The sequence below is a fragment of the Callorhinus ursinus genome, unplaced genomic scaffold (assembly GCF_003265705.2).
Source record: "Callorhinus ursinus isolate GAN/ISIS: 27379988/994484 unplaced genomic scaffold, GSC_fseal_2.0 scaffold14, whole genome shotgun sequence".
Taxonomy (NCBI): domain Eukaryota; kingdom Metazoa; phylum Chordata; class Mammalia; order Carnivora; family Otariidae; genus Callorhinus; species Callorhinus ursinus.
The window spans coordinates 12952998-12972011 of record NW_027397076.1 but is presented as its reverse complement, the minus strand read 5'-3'; the positions used below and the strand labels follow the sequence as shown (position 1 = coordinate 12972011).

Here is a 19014-nt window from a genome sequence, read left to right as displayed (position 1 = left end):
GAATCATACTTTTTATAATTACATTTTCAAGTTTATTGTAGTTCTGAATGGGTAGTGAGAACTGAAACCATCTAAATCCAGAGTTTACAGTCTACATTAACATCACTATTCAGTTGTCCTAGACAACATGACTTTACTATTCCAGGAAACTCTTGTCCAGGCAGATAAGAGTTGCAAATAACTTCATTGTTCATTTCAGGAACTTCCCCCAAAACCCCATATAAACCAACAGCAGACTATTCAACTTTTTAATAAATAGCGAATGATTGTTCACTTTCCAAGACACTTTGAAAATCTCACCTCAAAACCCTTGCTTTGCTATATCTATCAATCCTAAACTATTAAATCGTGATCCTAATTCTAATCAGCTCCTGCACTGAAATAGCTCTCTTAAAGACTCCAAATCCTCAATAAATACCCCAACTTTGCTCTCCCTTCCTATTTTGCTCTTCTTTTCATTCACATACCCTTCCCTTCCCCTAGCAGATCCTACCAACTCGGTAAAGGTAGTTCTCTCCTTTATGCAATAAATTCACCAGGTGGTTTCTAGTGCTATTTTCTAAGAGTCAACATTCCACAGCACTACCAGATAGTTTCCCAAATATCTGTAAATTCAGTTCAGCAATACTAGTTTCATCACAAGTAATGTTAGGAAAATATGAATGCCTTTATAAAAGGGCATAAGAAATCATCATCTACATTAGGAAGCATCTGCTGACACTATTAGTTCCATTTTCTTAATGAGTTAAAACAGATATTTAGCCTACAAATAAAATTTCTAAATAATACCAAATAAAGAGATTACTATCAGAGCAGCCATAAAACAGTAAGGAGTTCTGAGGACAATAGGAGATAAATCACAGACAGGTTTAATAATTGAAGCAGAAGTCTTAGGAGAAACAGGATGGGGAATAAACTGAATACATGAATAATCCACAACACTAATAATCAGTAGAAGAAAAAAATACTGCTAAATTTACTACAATTTAACAGTAAAAAACTTTAAAGCAATTTTCATTGCTGTAAAATTATTTTTAAACCATGATGTGGGATTAAGACACAATACATTTTCCACAGTTGAGACTTTTTATCCACCAAGAGTAAATGTATAAGCATTTCTTTTACTATAAATCATTTAAAGCACTTATAAGCCCACAAGGATGCTTACAATGGAGTAATGTGAAAGAAAATTAAGCATTTAGAATGCCCCAATGCTTGGGAGGAACTGAAGGATTCAAATATTAAGATCTAAATGTAAAAATTAAATCTACCAGGGGAAGAAAATATAATTCCTTTATAATCTTGGAGTGTTGAAGACTTTCTAACTAAGTTTCAAAGTCCAGAAACATAAAAGAAAAAATATCACCATATAAAAAAGGAAAAATTTTGCATAAGAAACATTGTAAAGAATGAAAAAATATATTTTTTGCAACCCATATTACAAAAAGGGCTAATCTCTCTATAGAGAACTCCTGAAACCAAGAAAAGGCCAAAACCTAACAGAAAAATAAACAAAGAACATGAGTTCACAGAAGGGAGAAAAAAGGTAAAATGTCCATTAAACATATAAGAAAATACTCAACGTCATTCATAATGAGAGAAATACAAAAGTCTGAGTTACCCCAGTTCTAATCTATCAAACAGGCAAAATTCCAAAAGTCTGACAACACATTCAGCTGGTGAGAGCATGGGAAAATAAGCCTCTCCAATATTTAGGTACATAATGGCAATATGACTGACTATACCTAACAGAATTACAGAAGCATCTATCTTTTTTAGAAAAATATCATATAATAGTTTTAGATTTTCAGAAAATTGCAAAGATAGTACACACAGTTCCTCTACACCAAACACTTAGATTCTGCAATTAAGATCTTATATTACTATGGTATAACTCTCACAATTAATGAACCCAAACTGATGCATTATGGACTAAAGTCCACTCTATTCAGATTTCACTTTATCATATTGTCTGTCACCTCTTAAGCTCTTCTTGGCTGTGACAGTTTCTCAGACTTCCCTTGTTTCAGATGACCTTGATAGTTTTAAGAAGTACTGTTCAGGTAGAATATCCCTTGATTAGAACTCACCTGATGTTTTTCTCATAATTAAACTGGGGTTATGGTTTTTTGGGAAGAAGACCTTAGAGGTCAAGTGCTTTGGTCACCACATCATATTATCAACATGACTTATGACTGTTGATATTAAGCCTTAGTCTGTTCAGGCTGCTATAACAAAATACCTTAAACAAGGGTGGCTTAGAAGCAACAGAAATTTATTTCTCACAGTTCTGGAGTCTGGGAAGTCCAAGATCAAGGTCCCTGCAGATTCAGTGTCTGGTAAGAGCCCACTTCCTAGTTAATAGATTGCCATCCTCACTGAGTCCTCACATGGCAGAAAAGGTGAGGTAGCTCTCTGGGGTCTCTTATAAGGGCATTAAATCCATGGCCTCCTGATATAAGCACCTCCCAAAGGCCCCACCTCCAAACACTATCACATTGGGGACCTGGTTTCAACATATGCTTTATGAGGGGATACATTTGGTTTATAGTATTAATACTGTATGTTTACAGTATTTATAGTATTAAACCTTGGTCACACAGCCGAGGTAGTGTTTGTCAGGTTTTTCCTATGTCAAGTTACCTTTTTCCATTATTTTTCCAATCCTTAAGAGTCTTGTTATACCTCTTTGAGGGCTGAATAGCTACATAAATCATTTAGAATTCCTCTGCACAGAAGATCTGTCTATTCTTTACCATTTATTTATTTATATCAGTATGGATTCATGGATATGATTTTATAATTGAATTATAATCCAATTTTTAAAATTCTATTTTATTTTGTTGTTCAAATTGTTCTATTATTAGCCATTGGGAGTTGAGTTGGCTCCTGTGTACCTTTTACATACCTCATTCATTGTTTTTGTTGGAGTACTTTCTAACTTTTCAGCATTATTATACTTATTTCCTGGCCCAGTACTAGAATCAGCCATTTCTCCAGAGCTCTGGTTCCTTTTATGGGAGAACAGTATTAGAAACCAAGATCTGGGCACTAGCTGTGCTCACTGTGATTGGAGTGTCATTTTCTTCTAGACCTTCCCAACTGACGTGCAAGGAAACATGTGTACAGATGTATTAATCACTTGATTGATCCTTGTTCTTAGAATCTAAATCATGCATTTGCTTATGTAAATACAAATGTTGTATGTATATTATTCATTTGGTATTGTAATAGCAAAAGGTAAGGAACAAGCCAAGTGTCCACACAGGACTGAGGGACTTAACTACCATATATCCACAGAAGTAAAATTCAGCTATTAAAAATAAAGGAAGATCTTTAACTAGACATGGAAAAATCTCCAAAATAAAACATACATGTATTTGTTTATATTTGCAAAAAACACACTGGAAGGATAAATAGGATACAAAAGGAAATGTCTACCTATAAAAGGTATGGGAGGAAAAACCGGTTGGAGAAAGCAAAAGGGAAAACAAGACTTCTCTGTATCTCTATACAGTTCTAAGTTCTTCATCATTTCACCTATTCAAAAAAATTAATTTTTTAAAAAATGTTCAATGCCTACAAAAGTGGAAGGATTTGAAGAGTTCAAATTAAGAAAGGAATGGGGCAGGGTGATAATCATTTGTGAAGAGTAAATACAATGAGAAAAGGTACCTCCATCTTAGGAACAATTATGTATCAAAAATTCTTTGTAAGCATTAGTAAAATAGAAGTATAGCTGACCCATGAACAACGCAGGGGTTAGGGGCACTGACCCCTGTGTGGTCCAAAACCTGTATTTAATTTCTGACTCCCCAAAAACTTGATTACTAATAGCCTACTGTTTACTGGAAGCCTTACCAATAACATAGAGTCGATTAACACACATTTTGTATATTCTCTCTCTATATATATAATATATAATATGCTGTATTCTTACAATAAAGCTAGAAAAATGTACAGTACTGTAAGAGTATTTTCTCTTAAGATTTTTTTCAATAACACTTTCTTCTAGCTTTATTGTAAGAATACAGCATATTATAGATAGAGAGAATATACAAAATGTGTGTTAATCGACTCTTTATTCTTTTCTCATACCCCCCGACAAAAAATCAGTGTATAAGTGGACCAGTGCAGTCAAACCTGTGAGGTTCAAAGATCAGCTGTACTTTAAAGTCGACTTTAAAGTACTGAAACACTGTAGCTGCTAAAATTAGCCTATTCTTGGTACCTGCATATAACTTAACTGATTACTGTTAAATGGATAGTGTTACATGGTTACCTATATTAGCACAGAGGTAAAGTCTAAAGAACTAAATAATCATTTGTAGAGGCACAATTAATATTTGTATCCTTCACTAGTATGCTGATATTCACAGTTAAATAAAAGGACTGTTTCAATGTCATAAATTTACTATTTTTATCTATTTCCCCGACAAAATGGTGAAAACAATTTCTAACATGTGGGATCGCTTCCTCATTGGAAGATAAAAATGGCAGGTTTGCAAATACACATTTCTAAATGCTCCTAAGAGACAACAATTTTCATGTCTCTGAGGTGAACCAGAACAGAAAAAAAAAAAAAAAGGTTCAAGTAGCTCTTTTTAGCATTCCCAAAGTTTAGCACTCCCAATCCTTTGAGGCTGTTTCTGAAAGATCAACATATCACAAAAGGTTGTCCATTCAACATCCAGAAGTAGCTCATTTTAGCTGTTCACAAAACTTTCCCAACAACTTCAATGTAGAAAAGAGGACATTCTGCCTAAAAACTGTTCAATGGCTCAATTCTATAAATGAATAAAATCCAAGCTTAACTGGTATAGCTAGCTCCCTCTTTGATTTCATCTACCACAGCCTCTACATGCAACCTCTATTTCTCTATTTCTACTAATGGAAATACTTAATAGGCTGGAGGAGAATTACAATTATTTTAAAAGAATGTAAAATCTTTTTTCTTTTTTTTTTTAAGATTTTATTTGACAGAGAGAGAGAACGAGAGTAGGAACACAAGCAGGGAGAGTGGAAGAGGGAGAGGCAGGCTTCCCACTGAGCAGGGAGCCTGATGTGGGGCTCGATCCCAGGACCCCGGTCATGACCTGAGCCCAAGGCAGACGCGTAACGACTAAGCCACCCAGGAGCCCCTAAAATCTTTTTTCATACCTCCTTTTTTACATACTGCTTTATCCTAGGAAGTGCTAAAGCTAATTATCTTTCGCATCATCTCCTCCAAGAAATCTACCCTTGGCTGAGTATCATTCCCTCCTTCTCTCCAGAACAACTGTTGGGATGCCTGGGTGGCTCAGTCGATTAAGCGTCTGACTCCTGATTTTGGCTCAGGTCATAGTTTCAGCGTTGTGAGATTGAGCCCCACATTGGGCTCTGTGCTCAGCAGGGAGTCTGCTTGAGATTCTCTCTCCTCCCCACTGAGCGCATACAAGCATGTGCGCACTCTCTGACATAAATCTTTAAAAAGAAAAAAAAAGGACAACTGTTAAGTCCATCTTTGGTGACAGCACAAATAAATGGATAAAATCATAGGTTACCTAATTTTTACTGAGATGCTCTTTACATGACAGAACCTGGACAATGAGAAAATGGAAGTCTACCCTGATTCCTGATGCAACTCTTACAGATGCACTGACATATCTGGATTGCAGTTTTATAGTTGGAGACCAGCTTGCAAGAAAAAAATGGAGACACCTATTCTACATCTTTTTTGCCTGCTGTTTAAAAAATATATAAAAGTAGAATAAAAATAGATATATATTATCAAAATTCTTTAGAGGAAAAACTGTTTGCCACAGCAGATATTAAGATATATTATTACAAAGCAGTGATAATTAAAATAAGCTGGAGTTAGAATAAGAACAGATGGACAACCAAAACAAATTATCTCAAATTAAGAAAAAAAACCAAAACCCATCTTATACATAGCAATAGGATATTTAAAAAAAAAGACAGTATCACAAAATAATGAAAAATGAAGCTGTCAGGATTCAGAGAATGGTAATCATTACCTCCTAAGCAACCCAAGGGGAGAATACAGAATAAAAAAAAAAAAAAAATCCAGCAATCAAAGAAATCCAAACACAAGCAATGACCTCCTTCCACAAATTATCTAAAGCAAATATTTTAGAGTAGACGTGGCACATTACTACAGCACTGTCACAACAAGCATTACCTGAAAAGGTTTACAGGTTTGATGTGGGAATTCCACTTCTGTATATCTAGTTACCCTAAGGAAATGTAAAATGGGGTGAAAGGATGGTGTGGTCACATGCTACAGCCTGTCCCAGCACAATTTAAAATAATGAAAAATGAAAAGTAGTATGTTAATATTTATCAAACAGTATGAAATGCGTAAACTTTTGATAGTTTGCTATAACCACCGAAAATGATAGCCATAAGAATTATTTGGTAACTTAAAAAAACTGATATTATAAAAAGGATCTTTTTTTTTTAAAGATTTTATTTATTTATTTGACAGAAACACAGTGAGAGAGGGAACATATGCAGGGGGAGTGGGAGAGGGAAAAGCAGGCTTCCCGTGGAGCAGGGAGCCCGAGGCGGGGCTCGATCCCAGGACCCCGGGATCATGACCTGAGCCGAACGAAGGCAGACACTTAATGACTGAGCCACCCAGTTGCCCCTATAAAAAGGATCTTAAACAAAAATATTAAACTCTACATAAGAAAAAAGACAAAGGGGTATTTGAAGATGATAACCACTGCTAGGGAATTTAGATTATGGTCTATTTTCTACATTATGTTCTTATATTTAACAAATAATTTTCAAAAACATAATAACTGAGGGGCACCTGGGTGGTTCAGTCAGTTAAGTGTTGGCCTTCAGCTCCGATCATGATCCCAGAGTCCTCGGATCGAGTGTCATGTCGGGCTCCAGTCCCATATCGGGCTCCCTGCTCAGTGGGGAGTCTGTTTTCCCTCTGCCCCGTCCCTGCTTGTGCTCTCTCTCTCCTTCTCTCACAAATAAATAAAATCTTTAAAAAATAATAACTGAGACTGCACAGATAGAAAACAATAAGACACTCAAAGAAATTGTTAAAGTATTAAATAAGAAGGCCATCAGACTAAAGTGGCTCCAATGCCTTGGTACCCGAGGTAAGCAAAATAAACCTAAGCGAGAGTCACTGCCCAAGAATCTGAGAAAACAAAACTTAAGAACAACCAATCACAAACAGCCAACTAGGCTTTCCAAATAAGGCAAATGCTTAAATTATCACCAATCAAATAATTCCCTTTGCTTCTGTGTCTTCTCTATAAAAACCTCCCCCCTCTCCCAGCTCCTGTTGGTGGACAGGTAAAAACCTCTGGCTTGGTGCTCCCTGATTCAATCAATGTACATGCTAATTAAACTTCAAAAAAAACTTTTAACATGCCTCAGTTTACCTTTTAACAAAACAAACTAAGAAAGCAAAACAGAAAGATACTAAAAGGATAAAAAATAAGTAATTGGAACATAGGACTTCTATACATAAAGAAAACCCCCAAGACATAAAACTACAAAATTCAAAAGAATAAAAAGAGAAAAAAATAAGATGCAATGATGTAAAGTTTTAATCACTTTGCCTTTACTTTAAATGTAATTTATATGCATGGTTGCTCCCTTTAACACTATGCTAAACCTTAAAACAGTATTTCTAAACATTGCCTTTAACATTTTATTTTATTATTTGAGAGAGAGAGAGAGAGAGCGCAAGCACAAGCAGGGAGAAGCAGACTCCCTGCTGAGCAGGGAGCCCAATGCAGGACTCGATCCCAGGACCATGGGATCATGACCTGAGCCAAAGGCAGAGGCTTAACCAACTGAGCCTCACCCAGCCGCCCCGCCTTTAACATTTTAAAAAACCAAGCTCAGAGATTCCACTTCAGTTGTTCTGGGACAGAGCTTCAGATTTTACATCACGTACACACATACACACATGGAGGCATCTAGTTGGTTTTTGTTCATTTTTTTAAATCACAAGAGTGCCTCTGAAGTTCAGGTTAAGGCCACTGACCTAGAAGAACATAAGATAATAAAAACCTAAAATAATAAATAGTACATACCCAAGCAGACTTTATGACAAAAAATAAAATGCAAAACCATTTTTTTTTAAAGATTTTATTTATTTATTTGACAGAGAGAGACAGCAAGAGCAGGAACACAAGCAGGGGGAGTGGGAGAGGGCGAAGTAGGCTTCCCGCTGAGCAGGGAGCCCGATGTGGGACTCGATCCCAGGACCCTGGGATCATGACCCAAGCCGAAGGACGCTTAACGACTGAGCCACCCAGGCGCCCATTTTCTTTTTTTGATGGATAAACTATATGACCGATTACTCTATTTTGGGACTTCAGAATACCTGAGTCACACATAAAAGTCATTAACAAGGAAAGCAAATACTGTCTAGACTGTTAAGATGTCAAACAAGCAGTACAGCATGGGTCTAAAGAATGGAAACAGGGCAAATGGTTTTAAGAAAAATTTGGTTGGTCCTAAGGAAAAGCTTATCAACATGCTTATTAGGAAGATTATAACAGCTTTATTCCCAATGGGCATTAGATAAGAAACAATGAATATCCGATATTATTTGGTCCAGTAATCTATAGTATCCTCCTCCCCATAATGTACCTAAAGGATGCAACACACACCAATTAGTAACACTAACATTGATTCTCAAATTAGGTGGGAGCATGGAGGCATTTGAGAAAATCCAGGACGTATGTAATTTTAAAAGTCAAAGAGATGATTTTGATTCAACTGTCCTTGTGAATCACTTATTTTACCTGAAGGAATCAACCTGAAGGGATAGATCAGCAAAACATTTCTAGTACCATTACTAATAATTCTTCCTATTATATCAAAGAGTAATATAAAAAAAATTGCCAGCTGTGAGTGCTAAGTGCAAGGTACTTTGCAAAGCGCTTTACACGTATCATTTAATTCCCACAACCCCATGAAGAAGGTTCTGGCATTTCCCAATTTTACAGAAGAAATTGACCCTTAAGAGTTTAAGTAACTAGCTCAAGATCACATGATTATTAGTTACTACTGAAGTAGTTTATGGAAAAAAAATGAACACGTATAACCAATTCTAACTTCATATAATAAAAATGAGAGTTCACACTTTTTTCCAAAAAAATTCTACATAAAATAAAAAATTTCAACAACTTTGTAGTTTCTTGGGAAGAAAAGGGATTAGAGGAGAATAGAAATGTAAATAAGAATATTTGGAGAAAGAAGGGAAAAATCTATGCTCAAGAATTTATGGCAGGGGCACCGGGTCAGTAGAGTATGCAACTCTTGATCTCAGGCCCTATCCTGGGTGTTAGAGCTTACTTTAAAAAAAATTTTTTTAATTAAAAAAAGATTTATGGGGGGACGCCTGGGTGGCTCAGTCGGTTAAGCGTCTGCCTTCGGCTCAGGTCATGATCCCAGGGTCCTGGGATCGAGCACCACAACGGGCTCCCTGCTCCGCGGGAAGCCTGCTTCTCCCTCTCCCCCTGCTTGTGTTCCCTCTCTCGCTGTGTCTCTCTGTGTCGAATAAATAAATGAAATCTTTAAAAAAAAAAAAAAAAGATTTATGGGCAAAAAAATCTACTGCAAAATACAGTGCTGACTCCACTGTTCCTAAAATGATAAAATGTCATTTAAAAAAATCATGACCATGAAAATGTAGCTGGTATAAAATGTTTTAATGTTTTAAGACCATACAATAAGTTGAGAAATATGAAAAGGCATGGAGTCTTACAAATTGTGAAAAATTCATTTTTAAATGTCACATCGCAAGATGTCATCAAGCCATAATCTCTGATTTCTTAAAATAAATCAGTTCTTACACCGTAACTACAACAGAGGTATAATTTAATTTTAAAAAATAAAATGTCTTTAAATTGTAAAAATAGACCATAAAGCAGTTTTTATTTAATTACAGTAATCCCAATAAAAACAAAATTCCTGGTGAAGTGTATACATAAACTATCAGGGTAACAGGGATGACAATAAATGCACTGTTCTATCCTTTTGGATGCAATTTTGTACTTTACTTCAGTAAATGCATTTAACTCTAGTACTACATAGCTAAAGAGCTCAATTTCATTAAGGATGAAATTTTATCAGCTAAACCAAATTTTACTCTTGATATTGACGAGTTTTCAGATCTTCTGAAATACGCATTTTATTTACATATAAATATTGTAATTTTATATTTCCAATTTGTCTAAGATAACAAGTTAGTACAATTCATATGAAACTAAAAAGGCCCAATAATGCCAAGTTACTGCCTCTCCAAGTTCGCCTACAAACCGCTTCCAGATTGCTCACACACAAATACCACCTACATGTAACAATAAAACTCAAAACTTTTGATGACTTTTTATTTTCTCCTGTATCAGAACTGACTCTTGACTCTTTCACTCGATGACTAATCTGACCCTAATTTATCAGTTCCCCTAATCCCATCACTTCCTCATTCAATTAAGCAATACCTAATTTGGAGGGAATACCAAAAAAGCATGGTCCCTCTGGAGCACAAAGCCAACCAGAAAAGAGAGATTTAAAAATAATTAATTACAAAACAATGTGTTAAGTACTATGGTAAACATAAATGCTATAGTAGAATCACCATAACTCCACCAGAGTAGATCAAAGATGACTTCAAAGGAAGAGACATTTGTCCTCAAAAATGAGAATTTCTCTCAAGTGTCACAGCACTAATACACCAGTTTCCTCATCTTTCTTTATATCCTAGCACTGACCATAAATGCTAGTATAGAACAGACAAGCGCACTTTAGACATGGATACGTGGATGGAAGACATGGATACGGACAGACGGAAGGAAGGAAAGCAAGGATAAAAATATATATATAAATGTAAAGAATCAGTAACTGCTAGGTTAAAATGGGCAAAATTAGATGTAGTAATTCAGATCAGGCATTCCAAAACCCTGACATATGAAAGCAACAACAGTAAAAGATAAATCTAAAGGATATTTAGGAAATAAAATTAACAAAATTTGGTGTGACAGACTGGACTAGGGGAGTAGAGCATAACAGAAAAGATAATCTGCCAAAGATTTTGGCTTTAGTGTCTAGGCTGATGGTGGTGCGCTACTGTTGGCTGGGAATGGAGGTAGGGGATAAAAAAAAAGGTCAGCTCTGATAAAGAAGCACTAAGAGGCAATATCTGGGAGGTAGCTAGAAAGGAATTCAGGAAGAGGTCTGGATTAGAAATAAAGATGTAGAGACCCTCAATATATAGGTAATAAGAAAAAAGCACTAAATATAGATAAGATTGTCCAGGGAACATGTAAAACATGAGAACAGGGTCAAGAGCAGAATATTCCAATTAGCATTGCTGTTATTTCACATGTCACAAAACTACCTCACAATACCACCCCTTATATACCATATGCAATGACTAACACAATGCCTAGGACACAACAAATGCTTTAAAAATACTGATTACACATACCGCTAAATTGAAAAACCAATATATTAAGCATAATAAAGTCATAAAGGATCATTTCTTAAAAGTATTTCAATAAGAGGTATCTGGGTGGCTCAGTCGGTTAAGCAATGGACTCTTGATTTCGGCTCAGGTTGTGATCTCAGGGTGGTGGGATGGAGCCCCACATGAGGCTCTGCAATGAGGATGGAGCCTGCTTGGGATTCTCTCTCTCCCTCTCCCTCAGCCCCACCCCCTCACGCTTCCCCCTCCTCACTTTCTCAAACAAAAAAATTTATTTTTCATTAAGACTGGCTTGAGGGAGTAAAGGCTGCTTAAGGAATCCAAAATTTACTTCAAAAATCAATAAAAAGCTTCCTTCCCACCAGAAACAGCAGTACAATAAAACATTAAAATCTGGAATTACTAAAAAGGTTTATTTTAAACATAATTTTTAAAAGTACATATTAGCTAATTTTTTTTTTACATATTAGCTAATTTAAAGGATAATGCCTCTAAATTTGGAGTAATAAGAGCTTCATTGTTGTTACCTGATTTTTCACAAATATTAATTTTTACCAACCTTTAACATTAGCTCACACTATTAACAAATATTAACCATCAATTATAAGACTAGAAGGACTAAATATACGTTTAAGAAGACCAAAGTGAGTTAGTAACTAACCCAGAATATAGTGAAATTATTCTTGGGTCCTTTTCCCATTGTTTACAAATATGCATATAAAATTTCGAGTATTCTTGAAAGTATTTACACTAACAAGTACATAAAAAGAAACAAGGATGTGTTATTAAAAGGTTGACAAGGGACACAAGCGTGGCTCAGTTGATACAGAATATGTGACTCTTAATCTCAGGGTTGTGAGTTCCAGCCCCATGTTGGATATAAAGTCTATATTAAATAAATAAATAAATAAATAAAACCCACTGACAAAAACCTTTTTTAAATTAACTTTTATGACAACAAAACAAAGCAAATCTTTGTTTTTCCACTTTAGCGGACTACCTTGAGGTCAAGTCAGTAAGTTTCTATTCTTCAAATGGAATAAGAGATAGGATATATATCAACAACACTAATCTGCAATATTTTCATCAGAAGGGGTGGCTTTCAGTGTAAAAAATTATTGCCAAAAATATATAATCTGATCTAATATTTCCATTTTTGGTGGTATACAGCTACCAATAAAAACACAAAATCAAAATTTATGCTTTCCTTAAACAATACCAAAACCAAAAGACAATAGGTATTTACATGTGTACAGATATAGACAGAAAATTTATCTACCTTAAGGCAAAATTTTCACCTAATAGTGAAGCAACCTATGCAACATGCATCTGGACTGTCTTCTCTTTTATGGCATATGCGTAATGCAAACTAATTTTAACACATGTAAAATCAAAATGAGTAAGTAAACATAATGGTAAAAATGAGAGTAAATATACAGTATAATTATTTTTGCTTTTCAGTACCTATATTCATTTTATTTTGTGCCCAAACTGACTGATAAATCCATGATTAAAAATAAATCTACAAACATTTTCAGTATCTTTTTAGTACCTTTAAATTCATTTTGAGCTATAAATATGTCCTCTCTTACACATTTTGTATAGATCAATTTTTTGTGTGTGCAGTAAACCTAATTCAATGGAATTTAAATCTAATTTTGATGAGCTTTTTAATTTACCCCTTTTTAGTTCTTGCTACAGCAGACACTTAACATGAACTTTTTAACATCACATCCCCATGGAAGTGTTGTAATAAAATGGTTTGAACACCAAAACTGGAACCCCAGGTTCACCATAGAGGTAGGACCTAAGATAATTAATCTAAGGCATCTGTGTCTTTATTTGAAAAATAGGCACAATACTTATATGATGGCCTTACTATGAGGATTTAACAAAGTAACACCTGGCATGGTACACCTAGCAAAAGAAATAAGTTTAATTTCTTTCACACACTTTTATCAAAAAATAATTTTAAAAGGAGACTTTGGAGAGCAAGATAATTTTCATTCATCCCAATATGCCACGGATTTGTAAATCTACCTCCTCACATACAGTATTATCATATGTTACTGCAGAACGTTACTGATAGGAGACACCCCCCCCATTAGATTTATTGGTAGCTATTTACTGGTTTTCCAAAAGTTGGCGAACAGAGAGAGGAAACAGGCTAGGAAAGGTAAGCCACACTCACATACATTCAATACATTTTCCTGGCCCCTGGCAATTACGCTTTCCAGTGAGTATTTTGCAGATATGAAAGTAGCTATCAACTAAAAAGGCTGGGACCAAAATAATGACAAAGAATCCACTAATGACGGTAAGAATTCTTGGCTTAATATTGTAAATATCTCATAAAAATGAAAAAAAAAAAAGGTCCTCCCTCCAGTTCAAAGAAATTGCCAACACTGTAGGTTGAATGCTAGTCAACTATACCAAGTTTCCTATTTAGGCAATTTTTTAACGTCACAAGTACTATATAAAGCGTAATTTTAAATGCCATAAGCCTATTTTATCTTCGTCATTTAAAACACAAAATGCCATATCAGTTTATAAAATGCACTTTAAATAACTTTCCCATTTAAAAGTTTAAGCAAAAATTACACATTCAAAATTCAAAGAACCTAAAACTAGTCTTCCTTCACATATATAAAAGGAGGCAATTTTTAAAATAGATAAAATATCCTAATGAATATTTTTATAAGCTGAATTTAAAATATAACGTCCTTTTTCTACAAGACAGCAACACATTTGCTAAGTAATTATCCTCCGTGGAAGTATAAAAGCTATAAAAAAAAAAAATGCCATGACATGATGCTGCAATCTTTATAAAGATTAGAGAACAGTAATAAAGATTCAAAATGTAATGCCTTATAAATACTCAGCACTATTAGACAATAACAAAGAAAACAGCAGGGAAAATATTTTCTGTTCACAGATAACTTTTCCTAATATTAAAGGAAATCATCTTCACTTCTGAATATCTTCCTCAGTTGCCATTATAGTTTCTACTACTCACAACAGTTGCAGTTGTTTAGTACTATTTCACAAATAAAGAGAAAGAAGAAAAATATTGCTGAAAATAATGGGAAAAACAAAAGCCTCAACAGAGTAAATTACTTTATATAAAATAATTTGGTGGAGCTCTCGTTCCACCATAATCATAGAACTGGAGCAATATCTGAAAACTACATATATTAAAATCTGTTTAGTCAACACAACTATTCTGCACTACAGAAAATAAAATTTATTTTTTCCATTTTTTGTAAAACCAATGACTTATTAGAACAAGATTACTGATATACAAAGCTACCACCATATATTGGATAGCTACCATACACGGTATCAATTCTTCCACTTTCATCTTTCCTGACTATGTATCTTTCTCCCTTCAGGTAACCAGAGCACATCGGGCAGGCTGCACTATTTCAAATAACTAACACTGACTTTATTGGGCCTTAGTTCAAGGATGAGAATAAACTATTTTATATTAGTTTCTTCTAGTAATAGGAAAATTAGGTTATTAACAAGGCTTCATACTTCATACACTTTTTTTCTGATTGAAAATGAATGTAAAAATTTGGAAAATACAGAACTGTATTTTTATTCATCCATAAATACCACCACCCAGAAATCTTCAGTAACTTTTTAGACTTCCTTCCAAGAATTAAAATTCAATAATCTAATTAAATACCAACAAATATGTAGAAAGAAAAAAACATTGTACCTTCCTTTCGGCCTTTTGATAACTGTTACATAAAACACTGATTATTAATGATATGACCTGTTAATTTCACAAAGATATCTGAAAAGTGTTAAGTGGTGAGAGTGGGGTAGGGAGTCCCACAATTCAGATACTGGTCCCTAGACTGAAACCCCTTTTACAATTTTTATAGCGTCAACATTTTAATGGCAGCAAGATATGATTGTTGTGAGAATGATATCAATAGTAACTTCGCTATATCAAACGGGCTTTACTTTTAATTTCTTTCCATTCAAATTCAATGTCTATTTTCGCTGTAAAAAGTATTTTAAAACAGCTTAAATTCAAAGACAGCTATTTTCTTTGAAGTCCAGCATTCAAAACTGTTAGTGTTTCTGGCCTATGAGACAGTCCACCAGATAAAAGAGTAACGCTTTTATATGCCAAAATTCTCCGCAATAAAAAGACTATTCCTTAAATACAGCCACATTTTTTCTTTTGTTACAACCGCTGTTTATGGAAGTATGCAGATGTTAGAATTACAAAGACTGATATGACTTCATTAACCAAAAAACCAATGATACTACTGCTAGCGAATTTTTTTTCTTAAAATTTGATCGAACCTTATTTCTAGCTTCAACGGAGGCTTTCGTTGACTCAAGGCATCAAATATCTTAAAATCCCATTCATCTTCTTCTGCCCAATGGTTAACAAAACAAGTCTAAAATACAGTAACTCAAATTTGTTACTTGGACCTTCTTACACAAGCGCCTTTTAAAAGAAATCCCTCAACAAAGACTCAAGAATCAGCAAAGTTTGAGGAAAGAATTGTCTGTCTTTAAGTCAAGCATTTCCTGGTAAGTGACAGAAGGTCTGGCTGCCAGGAACACACTTTGCTGACCCTAGGAAGAGCCAAGACTCGAAAAACATTTGCCACTTTTGTTATCTAGAAAATTTATTTGGCTAAGAGGTGATAAAGCATAACCAACGACGTGTCTTTAGTGGACGAATCAATATAAAGGAGAAGCGCCACGGATTTCAGCTATGCTTTTGCCATTTTTGAAGAAAAGCTAATTGTTAGTGGCCATGTGACATTGTAAGATCCCAGAAAGGAAAGGGTGGGAGGAAGAGTGAGGAGTTCAAGGCAGTTCAGGGTCAGAACAAGCTCAGGCATCCTGTCATTAGCAAACGTTCCCCCAAGCTGAAGGCAAAATACTGCTTACCCGAAAAGGAGTGGGTGAAAAGTGAAAAGAATGAGGGGAAAACCACAAGAGAGTCAATGTGGCAGTGAGGGGGTGACAGGAGGCAGGGAATCCGGAGCTATCCAGCTGAGTTGGGGAGCAAAAGCATCGGGCACAAAAATGCTGAGAAAAGCAACTGCAACGGAGACGACAATACTTGGCAGCTCCCCATTCTTCCCCCCTCCCCATCGGCTCTTTGGGTTTCCCACACTCCCTCCACCTCAGCCCTTGACCAACACTCAGGGGTGTGACCCGCCAGCGGGAGGCTGCGGTGATCTTTGTCTCGGCCGCCTCCCCACGCGAGGGCTTCTCCTCCTCCTCGGCGCTCGCCACCCGCTCACACCCCCGGCGTCTCCAAGGAGCTGCAAGCGCCGCGGCCGCCACCGCCTCCTCGCCCACCTCCCCGCGGACTCGCGCCCTTCCTTCCCCTCAGCCGCCCGCGCCTGCGGCTCCACCCCCGCCGAGGGGAATCTTTGTGTCTCGGGGGACTTTCTGCCTCTTCCCTCGCGGGCCTCGCGGGGAGACCGGCCTCCCCCGGAGACCAAATGGGCAGCAAGCACCGGAGGCGGCGGCGACCGCAGGGCCTCCCGCGAAGGAGCCGGTCAGACACAGCACCCCACCCCACCCCCGGAAATGCCTCGGCGACCCAGGGCTCGCGCTGGACCAGGGGGGCGACAGGCACTCGGAGCTCCCCTGGCTGCGCCTCCCTCTCTCAACTTCCCGGCCGGGCCTGAGCCTCCTGCGCCCACAACAGCGGCCCGCCCCGACCCTCCGTCCCAAGCACCCTCCCGGGGTCCGCCGGGCAGCGGGAAGAGCCCCGCGCGGTCGCCAGCCGCCAGCTCACCAGCAAGTGCGGGGGCCGCGTCGCTAGGCGAGGCGCGGAGGGTAAGCGGCTCCGCCGACGCCCGCGGCGACCGGATGCAGGTCCGGGTCCCAGCGGCTGGCAGACCCAAGGCGCCTCCGAGGCGCAGGCCTCCGCTGCCGCCTTCCGGCTCTCGCCTAGGGTCCGGAGCCTTCGGGAGGGGCCGCGGGTTCCTCACACGTTGCCAAGCCCCCCGGACAACATGGCTCCCGGGCCGCCGAGCCGCGAGGGCAGCCCACTAATCCCCTCGGAGGAGCCCGGGCGGGAGCGAGGCTGGCAGGGAGGTGCCGACGCCCGGCTGAGGCGGCCCGCTCGGACGAGGGCTCCTTCTTCTCTGCTGCCGGACCGTGAGGAGCTCAGGAGACCGCGGGCGGCCGCTTTCGTTCGCTGCGTGTGCGTCGCTCTCTCACTCGGCGGCTGCGGATTGACGCCTCCGCCTGTTCCCCGGAGGAGAGCGAGCGAGCGGAGAAAAAAGACTTTTATTGAAACGATCCAACCAGCAGCAGCGGAAAAAAGCGACCAGCCGCGGAAGCTTCCCCCACCCTCGCCTGAGCAGCTCGCCGCGGGCAGCGCGACCCCTGCTGGCGGCGGCAGCGGGGCGGAGCTGGCGGTCCAGGGGCGGGGCCTAGAGGGTGGGGCGGGGTATCCCCGGGAAACCCCCCGCCCGGAGGTGGGGGCCTTGTTCTCTCTGGGGGGAGGGAGGTGAGCAGGTTGAGATGGTTTGGTAGGGCCACTCCACAGCGACTGGGAAAGAAATTATGCGGGTAATTCAGCCCCTTCATCTTTCTCCCACCCCCCAACAAAACAAAACTCTTGCTTAAATTATCCAAGTAATTATGTAATTAAGACACCAATGCCGCAGTTCTCTACTGGTTTTCTAGAGAGCTGATGTCAAAGGGCCCGCACCTGAGCATGTTGTTTGCAACTTTTCTCCTTTATTATGGGGGCGGTAGCTGTGCAGCAGTCATTCACGCACGCGGCATTTATTCATTTTATTTCTTTATATTGTGTTCTTGGCAATACACCAGGTCCTCAAGGGACTGAGAGTCTAACTAGGATGAAAGATATTCCGTAAGCAGTTATAAGAAAATTCTGAACTTTATGAGAAAGGAAATACAAGGTGCTATAGAACAGAGAGGAACTACCGTTGCCCTTGGTTAGGTTTTGTTTTCTTGGGGAGAGGGGGCGCCAAGAGGTTGGCCCAGTTTCTGTAAATATTTTTACTTTGTTCTTTCCCAGAGGCTAAAAGCTGGTTCAGGAATGAACAGCAGAGTGAAAGTGAAGACAAACTAAAGTAATACTGACCCATTTTTCCCCCCACTAATAAGGATAAAAGCAGAAAGTAAAAACAAACCCCTGAAGGGAGATAACGAGAGGATAGAAAAGACAAGAATGGGGACCGGATGTGGACAACCTAAACAAGAAAAAATTTTAAACCACATAAAAATCTAAAGTGAGATATAACTATTTTTCCATTTCAATACTCAGAAATAGACTTTGTAAGTTTTTAATGCAATTTCAAATCACATTATGTCCTAAGGACTTCTGATAATGATCTTCTTGGATTCCTGGATGAATCCTTTCCCTCTAAAAATAATGCCTCCTGACTTCTTTCTCTTATTTTGTTGGGAAAAGTTGAATGTATCTACTGTAATATCCAACAAAAATCATACATTTCAATCAGGCTTCTCCCATGTCTCTAAAATTACCAGGATCCATAAATTAGCAACATTTATGCTCT

General features: G+C 38.0%; 1 protein-coding gene across 4 annotated transcripts in view; it reads right to left on the bottom strand.

Moving 5' to 3' along the window:
• The window catches only part of CDK17 (cyclin dependent kinase 17), a 113263-nt gene extending 95876 nt beyond the window's left edge, over positions 1-17387 (bottom strand). For all 4 annotated transcript variants that reach the window (XR_003210282.2, XM_025882486.2, XM_025882487.2 and 1 more), the window contains exon 1: positions 17256-17387. The gene's annotated coding sequence lies outside the window, so the exon portion shown is untranslated. The remainder of the gene's footprint in view (positions 1-17255) is intronic.
• Positions 17388-19014: the final 1627 nt, after the last annotated feature.